We start from the raw sequence: 21,335 nt of genomic DNA, 5'->3' as shown, positions 1-21,335 counted from the left end.
AGGCTTGTGTCCAGCTCACCTTTCAGGCTTAGCTCTACCATTCTCCTCCTCTGTCTCTTATCAACAATACTCAAAGGAATGTAGGAAGCTGCTGTGCACCAAAGCAAACCCTTGATCCATCTTGCCTTCATTTGATCCATCTCCTACTTGGAGATACTCTGAATTGAATGAGCATTGCACTATGTCCCTTCTTTATCTCTGCCGCTGGTGTAGACAGTACTGAGCTAGGTAGAACATTGGTCCAACTCTGTAAAAGGTGCCACCAGAAATCAGGTTCCAAGGTCTGGAGATGCTGTCCGAGGCCTTGAGAGACCTCGGAGATTGCATCGGGGGCCCTGCAGTGTGGGTGCTGAGCACCCACAACAAAAAAATGTGGGTGCTCAGACACCCAGAGCCCCCTATTGTTGGCACCCCTTGCTGATGGGCAACACATGAAGATCTGCACAGATGATTCCAATGTATCCCAAATTATTACCATTGTGTAATTATAAGATTACTGTGTAATCTCAGACGGTTGTATAATCTGTGGCTATCATGAAGGGACACTGCACTTCTGAATTTGCCACTAAGCAATCACTACTCTATTTTTTCTAATGGAGCAATAGCTACCTGCAATTTTTTAAAATAATAATAATAATAATAATCCTACTGCTATGTCTTGCTTCTTAGGATTTTTGTGTTCCGGGCCAGCAGCTTTTTTTTTAGTGTTATTCTATTTCTATTCATTGTTTGACTATGTTTAACCTGGTGCTTTGTGGAATTGTTAGTTTCATTTATAATCCCTCCTCTCCAAGAAACTCAAGTGTAAGGAATAGGATTCCCAAATGTTTACCAAACTCAGACCAACTTCATAACAAGATCCTTTCCAAATACAGATACCACTGCCTGAGACAACTGTTGAGCAAATATGAAGAAAGCTAAGGATGAAATAGACAGCTGCTTTGAGTCAAGAACACTGCCAAAAGTTTCGGGCAAATAGACTTCACTACCCGACTATAGATTTGCATTTCTCAACCTCTAATCATTCTGCCAGGATCTGTTTAGTTGAACTGAAGACAGGGTGGATAAAAATCTCTCACACATATACACACAGCACATACAACTTGGATTTAGCATCTGGTGCCCGATTTGCCACTTTCCATAGTACCCTCCTTAAATTCGGCTCCAGCCCCGACTAAAGTGACTGGTGGCATGTTTTGCTGCTTGTCTTCACTTGACCATGTCATATCATAAAACTGGTATGAGCCCAGAAACCTACACCAATCCCTTTCAGGTTTATAATTGAGAAAGCTTGCTTCCGTTGCCCACACACATCCCTGGTCATTCAAGTTTCTTCCTCTTACAGTCTTCCACCTGTTACCACCTCCTCACACTGTTTAAATGTGGATCACCAAGTTTCTGGGGGCAGCAAACTACCCATTTTACTTCTGTTATTCTTGAACATGGGCGTGTAGGCTGATGGTACCATATAAGGAAGATATAAATCATCTCATTTGCTCTGTGCACCTTGTTCCTGTCCAACTAGAAGAGGTTCAAAGACTGTCTCAACGCAAATCTAAAAAATGTAGTATAAGCACCAACAACTGGGAAACACTTGCCTGAAAGTGCTCCAATTGGAGAACAGCCTTTACAAAAGGTGTCATGGGCTTTGAAGACACTTGAACTCAGGACGCAAGGGAGAAACGTGCTAAGAGGAAGGCACCCTTGGCAAATCAGCACCGTGATCAACTCCTGCCCAGAAACCAATGTCCCCGCTGTGGATCCAGAATTGGCCTCCACGGTCACTTACGGACTCATTGTTAAAACCATGTTTATGGAAGACAATCTTACTTGGCTATGAATGATCACCAAAGAAGAAGAAGAAACTTCAAGTGTCCACTTGGTGGGAGAAGGAAAGGAAGTTTATGGTTGCTTAAACACTTGTAGCTTGAAAGCACAATCTTTTGAGTTTTTTTGCCAGTTTGTACATTTGTACTCAATCTGGCTAGTCACGGGGAAGAACACTAGACCCCTATCCGTCAAACCCTGGAAATTTTATTCAGCCACCTTCTGACTTTCAGGATTTTAGCCCATACATTTTCAAGCATATCACAATGACCAGCAATTTTTGTTTTTAAAAAAACTATTTGTTTTCAGGAAGGTAGTGCTATACACTCAGACCTAACTAAAGGGCTGTTTCCTCCCCTGGCATCCCATGTCCTACTTAAAACATGAGGCTTCATAGCCCCCAAAATTGTTTCTTTGAACAAGCGACTGAAGAGCTTATTCCACCAGCTTTCTGACACAAGGGAACTCCCAAATGTGAATAGTAAACTAACGCCAGATAAAGGAACTGACTTATTAAACAGCCAACATCTTTTAAAAAAACAGATACTAAAAGACAGCAGCCACGGCATTCAAACAGGTGTGCCTGCTTACCACAATCCTCCTGTGATTAGACTCTTCCTTTCTGTGAAGGCACCAAAGGCTGTAAACAGAGATTACAGTGAAACTAGGCAGGTTTTCAATTCATTATTCATCAATGGGTGGGTAAAGCTTTCACTTCCGGGAAGGAAGGATCCAAAAAAGTATACGCAGCTAGCAGAGAAAGGCAAAACTCTTCCCAAGTGAGGTTTAATAAACCAGCGCAATGGATGACTAAGCAGTAGCAATGTGCAAGCTCCCTGAGTCCCCCTCATCCTGCCAAAAGTCTCTAATCCAGAGCAGGAAACAGTAAAAAAATACTTGGTCAGCTCCATCTAACTCCTTGCAGACGCTTTGTCATAATGAGAAACCGAATCGCAGCCATTTGCAGCATCCGAAAGAGAGGATGGATTGTTCAGAGAGGGAAATGAGCTACTCTAGAAAGATACAATCATCCTTTATAAAATAAGTTTTATTATTATTTATTGAGCAGTTTCAGAAGGATAAAGAATGTTTCAGAAATTGTTTCAGAACACTTTCAGAAGGATAAAACCCATGTCATTCTAGAAAGGCAAGATACTTTTTTTTAAGTGCATAAATATTTACTTAGGGCAGTTCGGATGTCTAGATATCAAATCTGTCCCTGGTAACCACCTTTTAAAGAAAGGTGCTATTCTTCAGATATCAGTTCTATAGAACTTGCATTTCTAGGCAAGCAGTGATGTTGGTTTCCCAGGGAATTCTGATCTGGAAGTCCTTCCACTTCCCTAAAATAGATTTGAGACCTGTCTATCAGAATTGCAAGCCACTCACATGCTAAAACAGAAACATAACATTAAATTTACATGTTGTAAATAAATAAATAAAAAGTATTTCAGATAGCTAAAAGTAGTTGAATGGAAATATCAGCAAATTCGACAGACTGCATTTTATATGGTTTAAATGTCCTATTTGTCGCCGGAAAACCCCCCCCCCCCAACTCACTGACACGTGTTACACAAGCACCACACTCACACACGCATACATTCCCCTTCCTGACCCTGGAGATGTCCCTTTTAGAGGGACATCCCTTAAAGCCTTCCGTAAATAAGGAAGCGCTGGCTTGACAGCTTCCCGCTATGGCGCTCCGCATCGCCCTATCTTTATTGAGAGTAGACCGGCCGACCGAACTCTGCTGTCAATCGGCGCCCGCCTCAGCCAATCAGCATTATCGAACAGCGCCCCTTGCGGCGGCCACGCGGGTACTGCAGGCTGCTGCCGCTCTCCCTTTTACCTTGACAGCTCTCAATACAAAGTTTCCGAGTTCAATTGACCGTGACTGATCTAATCAAATTGTAGCGAGCCGCTTCCTGAAGGCGAAAGTGCTTTGAACTTCAAAACCAATATTCTTTATAAATTCACTAAAAATCAGTCGTACTTCGGATTTTCACCGGACCACTTTTATTCTGCTGGATATTACGAGAACTATCAAAGGGGGGTGACCTGATATCAAGCGGCCATAATCCCTTAACCGGGCAGTCATGTACTCTGGATTCCTTCCTAGTAGACGTGACCACCTTGATAGCCATCGGTGATGGGCTCAGACGGAAGGCTATCAAGGACACAATGGACTGCATATCTTGGTGTATTCTGCGCGGACTCTCACAAAAGACTGTGACCGGATTCCCCTCAGGGGGGCAGGAACTTCGCCCTTTTTCCTTTGTCCTTGAATATGACTCATGTAGGGAGGGGGAAGGAGGCTCCGGCCAGGTGTCAAGACACTCAAGTTACCTGTGCAGCTCCTCCCCAACTCCTCCTATTGCTAATGTAATCATGATGTAAATATGATGTAATTTTGAGGGTGTAGCTAAGGGGATTAGCAACTAATAAAAGTTAGGGTCTCCCTTTGTTCGGGGCTTCCATTTTGCTTCACCTTGTGGGCGGTGGGAGTCCTGTCGCGACAGTCTTTCTAAATAAAGACCGGGCCTACTGGCTGCTGTTTTGCTCTGACTTGCTCTGGTCGGTGTCTTCATTTGCCCAAGAGGACCCTTGAATTTCCGTTAACATATTCAAAAGCTTTACTTGAAAATCTCTTCTATGAGAATACTTGTAGTAAATGCTTTCAGAGAAGACAGCAGGATAGCATACGCATCCCTTCCATTATTTAGATTTTAACGGGAGGGGGGAGGCACTGTGAAGTGTTAACATACTTGGTTAACTTGAGCATGCCTGCAAACATTAGGGATGGTCAGCTGAAAAAAAGTCAGAAAGCTATTGGTTTCATGTCACAGGTGGTTGCAAGAATGAACTAAGAGACAAGATCGAAAGAGCCATGCAAGGCAAACGTACCAGATTTCAAGTCCTTGCCTCCCATAGCTGTCAACGTTTCCCTTTTTTAAAGGGAAATTGCCTTATTCCAAATAGGATTCCTCGCAAGAAAAGGGAAAAGTTGACAGCTATGCAATAACTCCCCAGCTGGGAAGACAAATCTCCTGAAAGTCTGGAGATCCTTCCCAGAGCTCAGCTGAATGTTGCCTAAGAAGCCACCATAGGAAAGGAAATTTGTGATTGTTATAGTCGCTGCAAATGGAGGTGCCTGGCTGTGCAATGGGAATCTGGAAGCACAGTAGTAATAATTAACAGAGAGCCAGCTGGAAGTGACCTGCAGGCACAATCTTGTGGACGTCAGGAACAGCCACCAGGCTCAAAACACTTTGGGCTCTCATGAGTCAGAGGAATCCAACCACAAAGCATAGCCGGGGTCTATTCAGTTCTTGCAGACAGATAAGCAAAGAGGGTTTGTTTGTTTTCAATGAAGACTCCTTGACAACTCGACTGCCAGGAACATTAGCTTCATTTTCTAGATTCAGGTCCTCAGGTTTACGTAGCAACCACCCAAGGTTTGCTTTCACCCAGGTCTTTAATTATGAATCCTCCCTCCCAAGTCTGGCCTTCAGAGAGACAGGCAGAGGTTCTTACAAAATGTGTACGTTAAGGCAGAAAGATAACAAGTTGAGCTGGTTTTTGACGCAAATCTGATACTTTGAGGGAACATTTACAAAAGGCCTAATAATAGCAACCATATTAATAGCAATACCTACTTGGCTCTTCCTGAATGGTTACAAGAGCTTCAAGTCTGGGTGATTTAAAAATCCCCAAGAAAGAAGGCTAATTGTGAAAATTTGATTTAAAATCAGCTTATTAAGATAAGCATGGGGGGGCCCTCTTGGCAGTTCTCCAAATGTATGTTTGGGTTAAACATGGGTCCTGTATCAGAAAAGATTGAAGACTTCTGCCCTATGGTCATATCCACACCATACATTTAAAGAACTTCACTACCTGCAAAGAATCCTGGGAATTGTAGTTTGTGAAGGGTGTTTGGAATTGTAGCTCTGTGGGTAAGCTACCATTCCTAGGTATTCTTTGGGGAAGCCATACCTGTGATCAGTGCTTGAAGAGCCACTAAGCTAGGCCCCAGCCCACAAGGCCCCTGAAACCAGCATTGCTGAAGAATACTGAACATCCTACAAATTGGACTTCGCACATGGAGATCATTCTTCTGAAAGGCTCTTCAAGCAGAGAAATGCAAGGTTTGGTTACATTTTAGCAGTGTCTGAAATTAGCCAGGTGCCAGGTGCATTTTGCAACCTGGCTTTCAATGACTTGCGACCAAGTGAAGATGCCTGGGCGCCAGGATGACGCCTGACATCGCCACCATCTGGAGGTGCATACCTGGGGATCATTGGATCTGGACTGTTTTCACACGCTAATACCCCATCCTGTACAATTCTATCCGTTATATTTTATCTGCACAAACAGAATGAATTTCTGGAACCCAAATGCTTTTCCTGCGCAGCCTCAGCAGGAGCAGTCACCGTTAAGAAAAAGAGGACGGAATAGGCCAATATATATGTGGACTCTCCCTGGATCAAGTAAGTGGCTTTTCTTTAAGTTCTCGAAGTTCTTAAGCTAGCTCAAGGTTGCCAGCTGAACCAGCCAGGTGTTTAACTGATAATCACAGTCAGTCCATCATTTGAAAAATAAGACTTTAGAGCCTTCTTACCCTAAAGTGACAACTAGACACTCCATTTTAGTGACTGTAACCTTGGTATAAAGAGCCATTTTGGCGCCTAGCTTATATATCTGAGTTTCTAACACTGCATTTTAGGTATCCATAGAGAAGTTGCCGTATGATGCAACCATTAACTGTCCTTTCATATTCACAGAGCAGAACTCCAGAAGATAATCCATTGTCTCCCAAGGCAGACGAAGGACAACACCAAGAACTCTGTATCCCCACTTTACATTAGGTAAAGGGTAAAGGGACCCCTGACTGTTAAGTACAGTCGTGGCCAACTCTGGGGTTGTGACGCTCATCTTGCTTTATTGGCTGAGGGAGCCAGTGTACAACTTCCGGGTCATGTGGCCAGCATGACTAAGCCGCTTCTGGCGAACCAGAGCAGCGCACAGAAACGCCGTTTACCTTCCCCCCGGAGTGGTACCTATTTATCTACTTGCACTTTGACGTGCTTTCGAACTGCTAGGTTGGCAGGAGCTGGGACCGAGCAATGGGAGCTCACCCGGTTGTGGGGATTCGAACCGCCGACCTTCTGATCGGCAAGTCCTAGGCTCTGTGGTTTAATCCACAGCGCCACCCGCATTACATGCTACTTATTGGACACAGGAAGTTGCCTTGCCCACGGTTGCTGGTAGAATCGCTCCTAGGTTCCAGGCAGGAGACCTTCCCAGCCGTACCTGGAGATGCCAGGGATTGAAACTGGAATCTCCTGTGTGAAAAGCAGATGCTCTGCCACTGTGTTACAGCTTCCCCCCCAAAAAAACTCCCCCAAGATCTCAGAACATTGCCTTCCGTTGTTTTGCTGCAGTTAATGCAAGTCGGAGAAAGAAAAATAAGCAGTAATTGAAATCACTCTAGCGGGTTGCCATAATTTTGAGGCAATGCAGCAGACATTGCTTTTACTTTGCTCGATTAGTATCATCTGACATTTCAATTATTTTGTTTTCCACCATGGCTGATACGGTGCTAAATAAGTCCTGAATGTTATCTAAGGGCAACTCCAGGCTGTCGCTGTTTTTTGGATGCAACTCAATCGCATAGCAGAAAATTCAGTCTGAGCAACTGTACGCCGATTGGGAGGCTTTTGCTCAAGGAAAGTGATAAGGAAAGCGACAGGGGAAAGCACTGGGAAAAGTATGAGATAACACTTCCTTTGACACAATGTCGCCTAGCCTCCCACTAACAAATCCAAGCTCATTAAACCAGCCAACTTTATCTAGTCTCCCTGTAATGAAATCAGGATGAATGCTCAACCAGCCAGCCTCCTGGAAGGGTTCTAAGTTACCTGCCGTAGCAGAATCAGACTAAAATGGTACATCTGCAGATCCACACACCATACATTCTAAACACATCTATCACACATTTAAAGCACATGAGTCCTCTCAAAGGATCCTGGAATTGTGGTTTATCCCTCGCAGAGCTACAAATTCCAGGCATATTTAACAAATCATGCTTCCCATGATTCTTCAGGGGAAGTCACGTGCCAACATCCTAGGAAACAGCAACCAAACCTCTGCAAACCTACAACTCAGGTTATAACTGGCCTGATGGCCTCACCCAGTGACACCCACTACAGTTGTACCTCAGGTTACATATGCTTCAGGTTACATATGCTTCAGGTTACAGACTCCGCTAACCCAGAAATAGTGCTTCAGGTTAAGAACTTCGCTTCAGGATGAGAACAGAAATCGTGCTCCTGTGGCGCGGCGGCAGCAGGAGGCCCCATTAGCTAAAGTGCTGCTTCAGGTTAAGAACAGTTTCAGGTTAAGTACGGACCTCCGGAACGAATTAAGTACTTAACCTGAGGTACCACTGTTCTGTTATGCAGCCCCCAAAGGTTGCGAATGCAGGAATGTAGCTCCTTGGCTGAAAAAGGTTCCCCCAGCTCTGGGTTCTCAGACTTTTTTGTCTTTCACCTAGCTTCACATAACTTTGCTCACAAAAAGTTATGTGAGCAACTAGGCCCATCTTTCATGTTCGAAAAGCAAGCCTATACCAGTTACTAAAGTCTGAGTTGTGCACTGTAATTTATAGAACAAAGGAAGTTGATTAAGTGGCCCACAGAAACCCACAGCAATGCTCAAGTGGTCTGTGAGAGCAATATTTGAGAACTGCTGATCTAATTGATTAGATCCTCAGATGTCATAAGTCTACAGGTCATTTCTCGCACTCACAGTTGAAGAACACAGATAGCAAGAAAAGGGTCAAATGAGAACAATATTGGCACATGAACAAGAAGAACCTTTTAGCCTACAAGCCAGTGTGGTGTAGTGGTTAAGAGCGGTAGTCACGTAATCTGGGGAACCGGGTTCACGTCTCCGCTCCTCCACATGCAGCTGCTGGGTGACCTTTTGCCAGTCACACTTCTCTGAAGTCTCTCAGCCCCACTCACCTCACAGAGTGTTTGTTGTGGGGGAGGAAGGGAAAGGAGAATGTTAGCCACTTTGAGACTCCTTAAAGGGAGTGAAAGGTGGGATATCAAATCCAAACTCCTCCTCTTCTTCTTCTTCTTCTTCTTCTTCTTCTTCTTCTTCTTCTCCACATGCTCAACAATTCTGATAATAGCTTGACACAGCATAAGTCCATTTTACTGCCATTATGTAAGGTCTAGTGTTCTGGAAGAGAAGGTGCTTCACCAGCGCAGGGCCAAAAAACAGCCATTTTGCCACAAGCATTTCTTTTCTTTTTGAAGTTCAGATTGCATTACCAAAAAAAAGTGTGTGCACACAAACAACAGGTTTGAAAGATGCTTACAGGTGCACTACATGTTGGGCCACCTCGGAGAGAAGTCATGTAGCTACATGCAGGATGCAGCACGGGAGCAACTTTGAAATGCAAACCTACAGAGAAAGGTATCTGGTCCCATAAGTAGGCAAGGTGGAAAGAGCAGTCCCATCTTAAGAAGGCATGTGTCTCTGGGCTTCCTAACCAACCCACTTTTGAAAAACTGCCCAGTGAATATATCCTGCCACTTCAATCATCCCAGCCTTTGGTCTTTAGCATCAAACCAGAATAACGGAAGACACTATTATGGCAACTCAAATGAAAAGACAAGGGCTTTTAGAGTTCTTGGTCCTATCAGGTGCAAATTAACAACTAGAATGGAAGATTACCGTGCCCACTAATTATTAGGAAAGGCCTCTTGAAATGAGAACAAGGAATTAAATCCAGGCATGGATTTAAACTGCTTTGGGCCGTCGACCTTGATGAACATTACAAACCTCCAGTCACTGAAGCAGATCCAACGTCTGCACAGAAAAAGCCTGTAAAAACATTAATCAAGCGAGGACGGTTGCTAAGCAGTTACCCTCAAAAGGCTTAGAAAGGGCACAAAAGGGGAGTGCACACTGCACATTAGTCAACATCAACACCGCCACCACGAAGAAACTATTCAGGGAATGAAGAAACAACCAGATCAATTTTAGGAAAGGAAGTTTAGTAGCCGAAAAGGAGATTCATGAAGAGAGATGGCAACATGAGGATGCAATTAAGTTGTCCATGTCACCTTTGAACAAGTACTTAAGACCTCTCTATTCTGCAAGGGTTGGGAGTAGGTAGGTTGCGGTATTGGGTACAAATTTACATTTATATCTCACCTTGCCTTCAAGGAGCTCAAGGTGATATACAGCAAATGGTTCTGCTCTCCAAAGAGCTGCAGCTCTGGGGTAGAACATCTATTTTGCATACAGTAGCCACAGGTTCAATCCTCAGAATCTCTGGGTATGGGAGAGACCCTCATCTGAAACCCTGGAGAACCGAACCGCTACCAGATAGTGTGGACTTTGTTCCAAAATAAGCCATTTTATCCTCTCAAGGACCCTGTCAAGTAGATTACACTGAGTGGTCCAACAAGTCATGGCCGAGTAAGGATTTGAACCCTCGCCCAGAGAATAAAAAAATCATTGCAGAGTACATGTTATGTAAAACAAACAAGTTTGCATAGTTTATCAAAGTTGCAGTTCAACCTGGCCTAACACAGAACTTGGAATGCCCACCTCAGTTTTTATCACACACTTGGATTAAGCGCCTATTACAAACAGGGGAGAGTTCTGTTTGGAAACATATTAAGAAATTGTGTGTTGTAATATAATTAAGTGGAAGATACTTGCTTGAATTCTGTCATCACTAAAAAGAGTCACATAGATGTTCTTCTTTAAGGACGGGAAGGGGCGTATATTTTAAGTGGGAATACTGTGCTCCCTATTTTCACTACTCAGAAACCACATCTGCTGAAATACAGCCAGTACAGTTCTTATCACAAACTAAAGGAACACCAAGGTGATGTTTATGGCTTTCTAAAGCAGCTTAAAGATTAACTCCATATGAGGAACACAGCTAAGAAAAGATATTCACTCAGTAAAGCGACTAGAGTTTTTTTTAACAAATATTTTAAGACAGAGGTGGAGAACCTGTGGACCATCCAGATGTTGTTGGGACAACGGAAGTTACAGTCTAACAACATCTGGGGGGCACAGGTCCCCCATACCTGTATTATGTTATTTTAAAAACTTGACCCTGGAAGCAGATTTAACCTCCCTGAATGACTAAGTGGTGTAGATTTATTTCAGGACACTAAAGTCCCCACATTGGCCTGATGTTCAGTTTTGGATGCGGAACAGTCGAAGTGCATCGAGATATAACATGACTAACATCTGAGTACACAGATGACAACAATAAAGGGCGGATGATGTCCCTGAAGGAACATGCGCACAGATGAGCACCAGAAGCAAATGTCTACTAGCCCCGAGGCTGCACCACTCCTCCCTGCCCCTAATCTGATGAAACTCAACTTTTGCAACAGGGAGACTTTTGCATCTATCGCAGTAAAGAAGCCTGGAAGATCAGAGTTTTCCATGGACACAAAACGTTCCCCAATACAGAAGGTTCACTTCTATCACAAAACACAAGGCTTGAATAATTCACCCAATCTTGGGAAGTCAGAGCTGAAACATACATACCCCAGCAGAGCTGCTACACCCATGTTCCTTCTCCACTGGATAAAAGTGCTTAATAAGGCTGAAGTTATCAGGCTAAAACAGCTTTATAACCGTTTTCAAAACACAGGCTGGCATAGGGTGGGAACTGGTATCTGCTTTTGCAAAATGGTTTTGCCTTTCCTTTTCTGGGCTTGTTGTTCAGTTGTTTAGTCGTGTCTAACTCTTCGTGATCCCATGGACCAGAGCATGCCAGGCACTCCTGTCTTCCACTGCCACCCCCAGATTGGTCATACTCATGTTGGTAGTTTCAAGAACACTGTCCAACCATCTCGTCCTCTGTCATCCCCTTCTCCTTGGGCCCTCCATCTTTCCCAACATCAGGGTCTTTTCCAGGGAGTCTTCTCATGAGGTGGCCAAAGGATTCAAGCCCCTTCGCCACGACAAGGCAGTGATCCATGAAGCAGTTTCTGGGCTTAGCAGTGCCCAATTAAAGCACAAGGAGAGTTGGCAAGAGGGAAAATCAAGCCCAAAGTTGCCCCTGCTCCATTTTTCACACTCTACCCCCCACCAATTTATTAAGTGTTCTGGACACAGATCAGGTTCCATACTTGGCACTGTTTTACCTGAATATAACCTGTGACTCTGGGGACAGGTTACACGTTTTTTCGGTTATAGTAATATCTACTTTCTTCCTTCTTTTTTAAAACTTTTGCTCCAAGACTGAAAATATAACTACAGAAGAATTTAGAACAACCAACGGTAACCCAAAAGAGAAATGTTACAGCCACTTGTTCAAAATAAAATCAGGTAAGGAAGGAGAAAAAGATACAGCCATTGCTAATTGAGTGCTGCTTTCTCATTTTTCAGCGTAGGTGACCAGTGACCTGGAAGACTATAATCTGCTGCTGAGTTCCAACCCAAATACCCCAGGTCAGATCTCCAAGATAAAGGTTGTAGGCTTGTTCACATGTCGCACTGAACACAGATACAAGCTGTATTTCACACAAACGTCTGTTCATGTGTAGAGTACACACCCAGGTGAGGTTAAAGCTGGGGAGGGGCTGTGAGATGGGGAGGGTCCGAAGGGTCAAACAGAAAACTCTGGAGGGCCACATTTGGCCCCTGGACTTGGGGTTCATCCAACCCTGCTTTAAAGAAATGTCTCTAGAGGGCTTTGGCACCTGACTGAGGTTGGCAGATCTTGAGCTTCTAGTAGCAAACTAAGTAGATCCCACAAGCCCAAAGTCAGCTCTAATTGCTTTAACAACTCTGAGAATGGAACACTTTGCAACTTACACTTTTTGTAACATTTATCGTTTTTTTAAAAGCCTCAAAGCAGTTTACAAAAAAAAAAAGAATAGAACTGAATTCTCAACAGAACACAGTTAAAAACAAGTATTTAGAACATTCAAAAAATAATTAAAATCAACGATAATCTAAAAGCCAGGTTAAAAACACGTGTCAACATAGCCTTAAACAAAAATGGTTTTTTAGGTGCTGAAAAGAATACAGTGAAGGTGCCTGCCTCGTGTAAATAGGCAGGGAGTTTCAAAGCGTGAGGACTGCCACACTAAATTATTAACTCTTATGTGGTAGGCAGTGTTTCTGATCACACATAGTTCTACCGTTGGTATTGACTGCTAGGAGCCAGGTGCTTTTAAAATCCTGAATCATATTGCCAGGCAACTTGCTATCATAGTAGAGCTGAGCAACATGGCTTGCGATCTATTCTCTATTAACACTTGGGAATGTTAATTAGGAAAAAGCTTGCACATTCAAGATCAGCACATCAGGGATCCGTAAATATGCAATGCCACCTGCTAACATTTTGACACAGAAGTGCCAACAACCCCAAGCATAGGATCCTCACATGGGCAATGTTTTAAAAAACAACCACCTCCCAGATTCACATTTAAGATGCCCAGGCCTAGAAAAAGATTGTAAGGAGGCTGCCAGGAAACCACAGTAAAATGACTTCAGATAAGTGCCACAATAAATGAGCGGACATTTGGTGACACCACAAAAGCAATCTCAGAGTACCTTTTGATGCTCAGAGCACCACAGATCCCATAATGTTTTTCCCCCTTTCAAATCCTTTATTATTTCATTCACATAATATACATTCTTTTCAACAAACAACTCCAAAATAAACAGACAACTCCAAAATAAAATCATATGTAACAAAACCATCAATCTCATGTTTTCATTTACACTGATCTCTGCTCCGATACCTTTACTTGATATTTCTTGCTGCTTTCTGCTTTCCTTATAGAATCTTTATAAAAATGTAAATCTCTTAAATCCTATACCAATCTTTAACAATTTCAATTAATCCCTTCTCCTCCCTCCCCAACAGCCCAGTACCTCCCTTCACCCATGTGTGATCTTCTTTCCCCACTATTATTTTTTGTTATTGTTGCGTTATTCACTTCCTTTGTTATTCCATCCTTAATATATTATTATCCTATCTCCTTGCGCCTTTTAATGTTTGCTTCTAGCCAAAACCCCGATGTTTAAAATTCTGCTGTCAATACTTCGCTGCAAAACTAGAGCGCGTAACAGGAAGTAGCTGTTCCAGGCTTGGGACAGCTGCAGCCACCTGGCCCAAAGAAACTCAAGAGCAGGGCTGTTGCTAAGATACCAAACCCTAACTGCAGCTTTTGGCGTTGGAGACCAGGGTTGGGAGGAGAATGCAAGGACAGCTGGGGGGTAACTGGTGGAATACAAGTCTGGTGTCCTCTGAGGGAGGCAGGGCTTTTTCTTCTAGATAAAGAGGGGCTGAATCTTGTTGACACCCTTCCTAGAGCCATCCTAATGCATAATGGAGGCTGCATCCAAACACGACTTTATTCCATATCCCCAAACGTTTCCATATCCATAGATTTTAATGGTTTATTTCAGATTTCACTCAATGCAACCACGACTTCTGGAAATCGAGTCACATATAAGAGAAGTTTAATGCTGATCTCCATGTTAATTGCTTCCAGGAAAATCACAATTGCAACTTCCTAACCTGGAAAATCGCAGGAGTTTTCCACGCTGTAACTTTCTTGTGGTTTTCATGGATGATACAATGTGATGAAATTTGGGGTGGTATTCTGGCGTACAGTTGTTTTCCCCCAGTTTTCATGAGGGAACAGAAACATGCACACCTATAAAGTGCATGTCCAATGACACACCATTGGTGTGAATTAAATTTAGCGCAACATAGCATTATATGTATCAAAAGCCACAGTTCCTTAAAACAACACACAATGTAGTGTAAAAGGAAAGAAGCGCTAGCATTACAACCAGGAAAATGAATGTGAGACTCCCAATGTCTGAAAAATGCACCTGTAGTGGAGAAGACATTGGACTTAGGCTGGTATCACATCTGCATCATACATTTAAAGCACTATTATACCACTTAAACAGTCATGACTTCCTTCAAAGAATCCTGGGAGCTGTAGTTTGTTGGCTGGGAATTGTTAGGAACCCCCTAACCCCCTCACAGAGTTACAATTTCCAGGGTTCCCTGGGAAGAGGGATTGACTCAAACCATGCTAAGGAGCGTATGGCGCATGCATTGTTAGGATGCGGCCTAGTTCAAATCTCTATAATCCCTGAATATCAAGATGTTACATTGTGAGAAATCATTCGACCCTACCTCACAGGATTGTTGTGGCGATAAAAAGGGGGTGGCATTTATATTCTACTCTAGGGGGAAAGAGGAGGCCTGACATTATCATAGTGGCTTCTTTTTTTGCATCAAAACCCTGGTTGTTTATGCAGGTATTTCAGATAGGCCAATGATACAGTTATTATTATGATTTTCCTTTGGACTTATTTTATTGCTGACAGGTTCAGTTTTCACGTCAAGTTTATATTAACATGCACTGCTTTTATGAACCCATCCCATGGTCTAGTAATACAGGACAAGGCAGAAATATTTAAATTAAATTAAATTTTTAATTTGTTTTCCCAGTAGTTTGCCTCCTCTCAAAATTATCATCTGGAATATTTGAAATAATAATAATAATAATAAATTTTATTTATATCCCGCCCTCCCCAGCCGAAGCCGGGCTCAGGGCGGCTAACAACACTAAAATAGTGCAACATTATAAACATCATAAGAATTAATTAAAATCAAAATTGATGGCAACCATAAACTAAAGTATTGTAAAGATTGCCAAAGGAGGGAGTCAGGCTGTGCCCTAACCAAAGGCCTGGTGGAACAGCTCTGTCTTGCAGGCCCTGCGGAAAGATGTCAAGTCCTGCAGGGCCCTTGTCTCTTGTGACAGAGCGTTCCACCAGGTTGGAGCCGCAGCCGAAAAGGAATGAAGTATTAACGACCGGGAGTGGAGCGACATGCAGTCATTCTACTTTCCTCCGTAGCATCTAAGACCAATCATCTGCAGGGACCACAAGGATCACAATCGCATATCAATAATGTGATTCGTTATGTACAGGGCTCTATAAATGCCTTCGTCAGGGTGGAGAAAGCAGAAAAATAAAAAAAGGAATTCTCTCAACACTAAATTCATGGAAACTGAGATGGTTCTGCCTCAAGGCATCAGGATGATGTGTCCGTCTCAAGTGGCAGATTTTGGGTCGCTGTTCGGAGTCACAGAGAGGGAGACAAATGTTGACTCACAGGACGTTATCCACCACTTCCCATACTGAAATGAATGGGAATGACACATAAGCTTTTTAAAAAAAAAATTGCACTGGTACTTAAAAAAACGCAAGGGAGGGTTTTTACTTGGCTCTGGTAGAGTGCTTTGTAAGTCATATACCCACCCCCAAGTCCTACTACTGCATCAAAATGGCTGTATTGGAAGTCACATTAAATAAGCCACAGTTGTGCTTAAAGCAAATGGGCAGCCTGCTGGTGCATGTGGCTCAAAAACTGGCTCCTCGCCACCACACACTGGGAGCAACTGCTCTCCTTCCCCTGTCATCTGGGAGCAGCCATTTCATCAGACAGCCTTGGTGGGAGAGATGGAAAGCAGGGCTCTCACTCCATCAGAAAAGGCCAGCTCCAACCGTCACCGCCTACCCTTGAGCTGTGTGAGCTGGACATTATAACAGATTAGAAATTAGTGTCCAAGTCTGATTTCCCCCTTCCTTCCCTTTCACCTTGTGTGCCACGGTGGTGGTGTTTTTTTAAGATGGTATGTAACCCTATGGGTGGGACAACCATGTTTTAATTGACTGTGAGCAAGCCACACTCTGGGAGCCTTTTCGGCCGAGGAGAGGGGTAACAAATGCTCTTAGTAATCCCGCATGGCTCCTCGAGATTCATGGTTTGTTACCCACACACAATGAACCATAAGTGGCAAGCCAAAAACCAAACTTGGCTGCAGCTTGTGATTTTTATGGAAGGGAACAAACCACAAACCCACCTTCGGACAACAAGGAAAGACCTCTGAATTGTTGTTCTGATGCATTCAATGGAGGATAGAGAGGGGTACACGAAACTAACCTACTGTACGAAGGTAAAATTCATGTTCATTTATGCCTCTGGCCCCCACCCACCCACCCACCCCGGCATGTGGCCCCCAAGTGGTTGGCCAGAAGGGAATCCAGCCCCCGGGATGAAAAAGGTTCCCCACCTCTGGCAAACCAGGCCAAAGTCTTTGGCTGTGTACCCATTATACCTTCAAAACACATTCTTTCCCTCAAAGAATTCTGGGCTAGTTCTTCCCTTCATAGTTTCAATTCTCGGTAACAATAGAGTCGGAAGGGACTCAAGCGTCATTGAGCCCAAACCCCTGCAATGCAGGAATCTCAACTAGGTCAAAACCCTCAACTACAGTAACCCAAATTCTTTGAGGAAGAATGTGCTTCAAATGTGCTATAAAGATATAGTGTGTGCACACAGCCTTCCTCACGGCGCTCACTTTGTAGAACGGAAGCAGAAAACCTAGAATTGAAGCCGAGATTTTAGAGGCACATTTCATACGCCTCTAACCCAGGTTCTTCACCGGGGAGGGGGGAGCGTTCCTTTTTAATAAAGGGTAAATAAACAAACATACATACATCCACTTTGCACTGACTGGGGGGGAAAACATGTACCGATTATGCTGCAAGATTAAAATCTCCCACGCACATTAGGACAACAACATGAACTACTAGAAGCGCCCCACCCATTCCTTCAACTTCACATAGTTAACTCTGCAAAACAGCTTCAAGAGGCTAAACTAGAGATCAGGCACTGGAGAGAGCCACCCCCAGGCCAAATCTGGCTGACTCAGAATGCAAGGCCCCACCGCAAGGTCGGGCAGGAGGGAAAGATCTCCCCCATCCCACCCGGCAGCAAAGCTGGGTGGCGGAACACCTGCCCTCTTCCCAAATCGGCAGGAGGGGAGGAGTTCTGCAGAACTTTGCCACCCAGTCCCTCTCTGCCCCAAGATGCTGGGGAGACTGGCAGCAAAGCTGGGTGGTGGAATTGGATGCTGCCTCCTGGGAAAGTGCCGCCTGAGGCAACTACCTCATTCTGCCTCATGAGAAGGGCGGCTCCAGACTCAAATAATAATAATAATAATAATAATAACCTAAAATAATAATAAAGTGCCAATGGTGAACATTTTGTGTTTTAAAAATCAAAGCAAACTTCTGTTTATACAAATAAAAACATGGATTCACTGACAACACACAAAAGCTTTTGGAAGATAAAGGGAACATCTACTAGCAGATGTGAAAGGAGAAAACGCAAAATAGCTGTAAATTGCACCTTGGACATGTCCTGAATTATATTTGTGTGTGTGTAGCGAAGGTAGGAAGAAAACAGAGCGCATAAAACATTATTGTTATTACAGAAAAACACATGAATGTACTGTAAATAATTTCAGTATTCCATCAAGGCATACTCTCCGTATCTCCAGATTGTAAATTTTTTCAGGAAGAGATTTAGACACAGACTGTCAACCTAATTTGCACAAATAAAGTGGATTGTAGAATTACTGTTGCCCCAGCGCAACAAATCCACTTTTAAAAACCAAACTTTTTGTGGTTAGGAAAGTGATGGAGAAAAGGCATTTAAAGTGTGGGGTGAATGAATACATGCTCAACAGAGAACTTATGAACAGAAGTATCAGTATATATGCTCATTGTCATACAGCCCATAAACAAATCAGAACAAATGCTCAATAAAGACTGGACATAATCCAACCACCATGTGAGCTTTGAGCAAACAAAACAGAACGAATGCTGAATGAACAAGCTCATAGCAGACCAATGAAATGTACTGCACAGTATTCAGTAATTTCCTATTAAACCTTTCCGCCAGCTATTCATCCACTAAATGGGATGCATGTACTTTCTGCTCAAGAAGTTTTCCCAAAAAACTTTATGCTGTACGCATTTAATAAAGCAACTCTCCACCAGATCTTCCCCTTCCTCTTAACCAGAATATAAAGTGGATCAAAATTAAAATCATTTTGATTATGGTGGTTTATATTTTAATGGGGTTGCTTCGCTGTGTATTTCAAATTTAGATGTGCTTTTTAACAATTTGGGATTTTTACCAATGCTTTGCAGTTCCTTTTCATGTTTTTGCAAACTGCTTAGAAACTACCCAGAGTCTCAATGGTACGCACATTAATGAAAAACAGAATAATGGTAAGAGAGAGTATGTGTGCGCTATAACCGATGGCCTTCAATAAGAACTCTAGAAAGAAAACTTGCAAATTAGCCTGCACATGCAGGAACGATCACAATCCCAAACCAGAATTGGGGGCGAGGGTACAGCATTCAAAAATCAGACTTCATATTAGTGAAAAGGTAGGTGGAGGAGGAATGGAAACCTCACCACAATTAGTTCTTTGTAACGCCTCCCTCCCCCCCCAAAAAAATGGCATTGGGTTTTGTGTGTGTGTTTTTAAGTTTCTCTCAATCACGCTTTCAAAATTTTAAAGTACTACTTGAGAAATTACAGTGTTGCCTGCTCAAATGAAGCTCCGTTTTAAGGCCCAGATGTTACAAAACACCAGCCTATTAGACAGAAAAACATTTGGAAGGGGAGGGGTGGAGAGGAGAGAAGGAACACAATGACTTTACAGGACACAATTGGAAGTGGGGGGGGGGGGAGAGAAAAAAAAACTGAGCTGGGAGGGAGAGGAGGGGGGCCTTCAGACATCCAGGACCTCCCCCCAACCCACAGCACTTAAATCTCCCAAGAGATTCCTGTTTTTGCGTGCACACCATGCCTTTAAAGCACAGCCTCTCTCTGCAGAAAATCGTGGGAACTGTAGTTTACCCCTCCCAGGGCTAGAATTCGCAGCACCCCTTAAGAAACTATACATCCCCCGGGTTCTGGAAGGCGGGGGTGAGAATGGGGTTTAAATGCCTCGTGTGTGCAACAGCCTAGCCCCCCCCAAAAAAAACCCATACAGGGGCACAGTGGAATTCAACAGGCTCACGCACAGTATGTCTCCAAAAGCGCAAAAGGCCGGCAGACATAGCGGCAGTCGGAGGCAGGGGGCCCCCTCATAGGCATAGCACAGCTCACATCCCGTTCCTGGTCTCTACCAAGTCAGATCACCCAAAATGCCAGAGATTAGACCACCACACGCAACCCGAGAGGAACTTTGGAAGAAAAGAAAAAACCAGCTTCCATGCAGTTAAAAGTCCCATTCTCTCCGCCCTACAACATTCTCAAATACTGAAGAATGTGTAGAAAGAGGAGGAAGTTGTTTGGGGGGTGGGGGGTGGAGGAAGAATCCCCCACCCGCATTGCAAAACAATTTAAAAGAGTTGGGGAGAAAAGGAGTCTTCTCCTCCTCCGGCGCCTTTTGCAAAACTTCACACCGACCTCCCCCAAGCGCCCCCCTCCCCTCTAAGATTTGCAACTTTGCCTGGTCTGGAATAAAGCCACGTTTAAATTGAGGAGGGGGCGCTCCCTTCGAAGTAGATAGCGTAAAAGGGAGCTGGAAGGGGGGGCCTTTTGCAAGGGGGAATCAATACACACACACACCCGCCAAACAAGCCCCCTCCCCTTAAAGGAAGAGCAGCAAGGCCCCCCTTCCCGCAAGCACAGACGCCCCCCTTCCTCCTCCCTCTTCCTTTCTACCCACCCCCAAATCTTCGCAGGGGATCCATGATCAGCCCCCCGCCACCCAGAGGCCATCTGTAAAATGTCAGACTTTAGAAATGCTTTTAAAAAGACAAAACTTACCCCCCACCTCGCCCAAGATCACCCTTTAAAGTGGCATCTACCCCCTTTCTGGATCCCATCTTTGCTAACACACCCACAAAGCGGCCGGGGGGGGGGGAGAGAAGAGGCTTACTTCACGCAAGGCGGAATACGGAGGACCCCCCCCCCCACGCGCTTTCCCTGCAAGAGCCGGCCGACGAGCAAAGGAACCTGTTGCCATTATTCGCACGTGGAAGCGCACCGATCATTGACTCGGATTAAAAACCACCGCGCGACGAGTTCCATGGGACTTACTCCCAAGGAGGCGCGCGCGCCGCCAGCCTTGCCACCGTGCGCGCCCGATCCTAAACCCCCAACCGCAAGGAAAAAGCTCGGCCTGGCCAAGATTGAATTGGCACACTTTTCCCCTACAGCAGTTTTTTTAAAAAGCGCAGAAGAGGGTCGCGATCCCCGATCCTGTGCAGCCGCTGCATCGCGGGCTCCCCAAACCAGCAAAGGCAAAGAACAAACAAGAAGGAGGAAAGTTTCCCCGCTCACCACGAGACTCGCCCGCCGAGGAAGTTTCCCTCTTTGGCCGCAGGAAGAGAATTGGAGGGGGGCCCTCCAAGCATCCACGATGGGCAGCCGCGGGGGGAAATGGCCGCTCACACACCGCCCGCTGCTGCTGCGTGGTGGCTGTGGCTCTGTCCGGGACCCGAGCGCTCTGGGCTGCCCCTCCCGCAACAAGCAAGCAGGGAGGCAGGCAGGCAGGCTGCTCTCCAACGCCGTGCGCCTGCGTGGAAAGCACAGCCTTTGAAAGAGG

The 21,335-nt window shown here is 44.4% G+C and overlaps 1 protein-coding gene across 12 annotated transcripts in view; it reads right to left on the bottom strand.

The window, feature by feature from the left end:
* Nucleotides 1–21,335, bottom strand: part of AKAP13 (A-kinase anchoring protein 13) — a 239,199-nt gene extending 217,864 nt beyond the window's left edge. For 6 of the 12 annotated variants that reach the window (XM_083474930.1, XM_083474936.1, XM_083474937.1 and 3 more), the window contains exon 1: nucleotides 21,071–21,282. The gene's annotated coding sequence lies outside the window, so the exon portion shown is untranslated. Of the gene's footprint in view, nucleotides 1–11,418; nucleotides 11,480–21,070 lie in introns of those variants that run through there. The other 6 variants (XM_083474934.1, XM_083474941.1, XM_083474938.1 and 3 more) reach the window with 5 other exon arrangements.

Source organism: Podarcis liolepis (assembly GCF_965112155.1).
Source record: "Podarcis liolepis genome assembly, chromosome: 14".
In the NCBI taxonomy this organism is placed as follows: domain Eukaryota; kingdom Metazoa; phylum Chordata; class Lepidosauria; order Squamata; family Lacertidae; genus Podarcis; species Podarcis liolepis.
The sequence above is the reverse complement of the archived record's forward strand: the minus strand, read 5'-3'. Positions and strand labels throughout refer to the sequence as shown.